This window comes from Papaver somniferum, chromosome 9 (genome assembly GCF_003573695.1).
Source record: "Papaver somniferum cultivar HN1 chromosome 9, ASM357369v1, whole genome shotgun sequence".
In the NCBI taxonomy this organism is placed as follows: Eukaryota; Viridiplantae; Streptophyta; class Magnoliopsida; order Ranunculales; family Papaveraceae; genus Papaver; species Papaver somniferum.
The window spans coordinates 19,569,009-19,573,085 of NC_039366.1; the positions used below are offsets into that span (position 1 = coordinate 19,569,009).

General features: G+C 32.3%; 1 long non-coding RNA gene across 4 annotated transcripts; it reads right to left on the reverse strand.

The window, feature by feature from the left end:
- Window positions 1-1,298: 1,298 nt before the first annotated feature.
- Window positions 1,299-3,794, reverse strand: LOC113308071. 4 transcript variants are annotated; one of them, XR_003339490.1, is made up of 5 exons: window positions 3,616-3,794; window positions 2,433-2,478; window positions 2,093-2,334; window positions 1,781-1,990; window positions 1,299-1,649 (listed from the first exon to the last, which is right to left on the reverse strand). It is a non-coding gene; the product is annotated as an uncharacterized LOC113308071 (long non-coding RNA). The 4 variants fall into 4 exon arrangements; XR_003339489.1 differs by having other exon boundaries at window positions 1,299-1,657; XR_003339488.1 differs by having other exon boundaries at window positions 1,299-1,687.
- Between the last annotated feature and the right edge of the window lie 283 nt (window positions 3,795-4,077).

Genomic DNA, 4,077 nt, shown 5'->3' on the forward strand with positions numbered 1-4,077 from the left:
TAGAACATAAAATATGGTTTGTGACGAGAAGAGGGATAAACTTCTTCCTTACTTAGCTGAAGAAATGGTATACAATTACTGGGGTATAGTTATTATTGCTTCGCATTAGTTTTCCTTATTGATGATCCTGACAGAGTTATACAATAATTTTATAGTTTTGTTAATATGCATTATAATTATTTTTTTGGTTTTGTTTCTTTTGTACGTTGTCGACATAGCGCTAAAAGCACTACAAGAAAATAGACATTTAATGACAAATATTTTTGTCACAGAACTACCTTGTTTGGTCGCCAAATAAAATTTAGGACAAAAAAAGTTTTTTCGTCTAATCATTGTCGTGGAAACTTTTAATGGTTGCAGGAGATAATTTTGACGACACCAAATTTTATGTCGCTATATATGGCTTTTAATGACTACAGTAAATTGTCTTCAAAGTTCAAAATTAACGTCGAAAAATTAGGCCATCAAAAATAATTCTAGTGATAAAAGATTTTTCTCACTAAATACTTTCATGATAATTTTGTTTTGTCTCCGTAATAAATTCCAGCAACAAAATACTTTGTCTTTAAATCATATTTTATCAACAAATGTTTTTGTCTCCTAAGAGATTTTTGGATGAGCGTAATAAGCGTTTTTAAAAATGGTTTCTGAAACAAATATTTCAGCCGCTGAAAGTGAGTTTTATACACAAAGAAATTTGGTCTCCAAATATGTTTTATTGACTAATGTATTTAGTATGCAAAGATTCACTTGCGGAGACAGAAAAATTGGTCTCGGAATAAAAACATTAATGACATAATAATATTGTGGCAAAATTGGTTTTTTCGGAGTCTGATATATTTGTCGTTGTAAAAAAATCTTAAAGACAAATCTTGCTTGTCTCGTAAAAATATTTTCGATAATGAAATATATCGTGTTTAAAAAATTTTTGTGAGACGAATATATTTTTCGTTGAAAAATTGTTTCATCAACCAACAATTTTGTCTCTAATTTAGTCATTTCAGAGACAACAAATTTCATCCATGAAAACAAACTAAACAAACAAAATGCTTTGGCTGCGAATAAATTTGGTGACTAATTTACATGCCTTTGACGAAAAAGAAAGGAAACAATTTTTATTTATCTCCGAATAATTCTTTTTGGTGAGGAAAAAACTTTGGTTTTAATTTTATTTGGATATAAGTAGATTCGCCCCGAAAACCTTTTCTTTTCACAATCAACTATATTTGTTTCTAAAATATTCAGGAAAATGGTCTTTGTAATTCATTAAAATATGAAGATAATATAGAAATGAAAACCATTTACATTGATTAATATTCCAATAACTTAAGCAATAATTGCACTCATGGCTTGAACTATTCTGAAGAACACTTCTAAAATACTGAAGAAAACTAATACTCATTTAACTTTAACTAAAAACAAGGAGTAACATCAAAACTAAGCACTAAGCAGCTTTTGGATCTTAAATGGTTGGGGAATCAGCTGGATCAAGAACCAATATTTAACAGAGTGCGTTGTGCCTAAAACCTGTGTTGGCTTCACTAATTTTTCCATCTTTTGTATGTGTAGATTGATTTTTTTCGTCCTGTGAAACTGGCAACGGATGCCCTTGAAGACTTTGTCGTCCCTTCAACCTGAAAATGTATGGCCTTACAGCCTCAAAATTCTCATGACAATCAGGACACTTCTGAAATTTAAGAAAAGTATTGAAGCTAGATCCTGCAAGAGTATTAAAATATATACATCACATCTTCCAAAGTACAGTAACCATTTAGTTCACCTTAATTCTCTCCAAAACAAAGAGGTCACACAAACTAGACCAATTTGCTGGTGAGATGTTTCCAAAAGGATTACCCCGCACTTCTTCAATACTTGCATACTTTCTAAAATGCATCAGCATTTCACACTTAAAGTTGGTATAACCTTTTGACATACGATAATTCAGAAATCTCCTAACAGATGGACTTGTGGTGTTTAGTATGAAATTATCCTACAACATAATAACAAATAAGAGTTTTAAATCAAATATTTATTTCAACAGTCAATAAAAAAAGACCATAGAGATAATTTTTCCTTCAAAAAATGTGAATACCTTTAGCTGTTCAATTAATATGTCCCTATCTTGTGCAGGGATAGTTTCCCATGACTTGTATCCCAAAGGAGCGAAAGCATGAATAATCGTATGACATTCACCGGCCAAATCAGATCGATGGTCTCCTAGAAGTACACCAGATTGTTCATCAATGATAATAGGTATCCTTCCATTATGAGCCACTCTTTCCTCCAGTCATATTCTAGGTAGTTGTCCCCGAACAATGGGATATCTTAGTCTTTCTGTAAAATCAACAAAAAAATGAATATCCGGTCGTGACAGTGATTGTTCTCAGAAAATTGACCACAAGTCTATAGAAATTAGAAATAATTTGCAATACCGATGTTTGAAGCAGCCAAGTGATCCATATGGGTAGTAGGATATGCCTAACCAAGATATTAAGAAAATATCCAATATAAGAACCAAATAAAATAAATAAAATTAAGATGAGATTATAACAACCACACACATCACAATCAATATAGGAAAAAGCCTAAAAAAAACTAATATTGAATCATATCCCACTTGAAGTAGACGGTTCTGTAACTGTATATGTCCATTCCCATTTTAATTTCATGTGAAGCAATAGTTATCAATCTAACAGATCAAAAGATACCCAAGGCCGACTAATAATCCTTAAAAATTAAAAACATGAATGAAGCAGCACGACAACGTGTAGAATGTGTTCGAACATGACGCCTATGTCCTCCGACATTAACTTAACCATACTATAAACTAACTAGGAATTCGAAACCTATAATTTACAGCATTAATAAACCACTATTTAAAGGTATATAGTTTACACAACAAGTACCAAATCTTCAAATAGGGACTCAGATTATGCAGCACATTCTTTAACCAAACTGCAAAGTAATACAGTTAATATAAAAAGTCTAATTGCTAATGTCAACAATCTGTGTAAGCCTACGGCGAAATTAAAGTAGTCTGATAATAAAGAGTCATCTCAGACCAGCCCAACAATAAGCCCAGATACATAACCAGTAGTTGTTTATTTAAAATAATCTACCATCTAACTTATTTATAACTTGAGAAATCAAGGACCTGCATAGATATCTTTTCAGAAAATAAATTGTGTTCTATGGAAGGAAAATGATGGCAAATCAATCATTCGCCAAGAGTAGAAGGGCTGACCTGATCAAGGTTAATGATTATGAAACCCAATAATTAAAAAGATAAAATTAACATCCGCACATCATAATAACATCCAATAATTTGACAAAATTAAATCTACACATAACAAATTGAAAACAATTGAAACTGATAAAAGCCTTAATTAGGTTTCTGTCTGAAATCTTTTGCTCATAGATATCTTTTAACATATAGACTAAGCAGCGCCAAAACTATAATGAAATCAGAGGTTTTTGAAACGGAGAAGGTGATCGGAAGAAATCAATTAGACTTCAAGATTGTAGTTGATCCAACAACAAACGAAAAAAGAAACAAAGTTAGGGTTTTGAATCAATTGAGTTAATGAAAAATCTAAGAAATCAATGACGCGATACCTTCGATTTGATATAGAATTTTGCAAGCACAATTGGATGATAATACGGTTCCCTCCCAGAACTGAGAAGTTACTCTAACCCAAAATTAGATAATAGATCCATTAAAATCACCCCCTCTCAGATGGTTATAACTGAATAGTTCGTCCGCATAAGGAAAAAAAAATAACTGGAATTCTCCTTTTGTGAATGCTCAAAAGTAAACGAGACATGATGAGTCGCAACTTCCGAGACACATTAACTCCTTCCCGTTAAGTCGAGCACGCGTTGTGCCAAAAGCCTATGTAAAGTCATTATAATATGACGTGTCAAACATGGGCTTTCCACTTAAAAAATATGCGTAACTAATTACTTAAAAGCTTCCCATATGCATGCACTATGCCATGGCAACGACATGTATTCCTTTAGCAAATGTTGATTAAGTCAACCGTGAGTTTACGCCTCGTGGGGGTGGGGGTCGGTTAC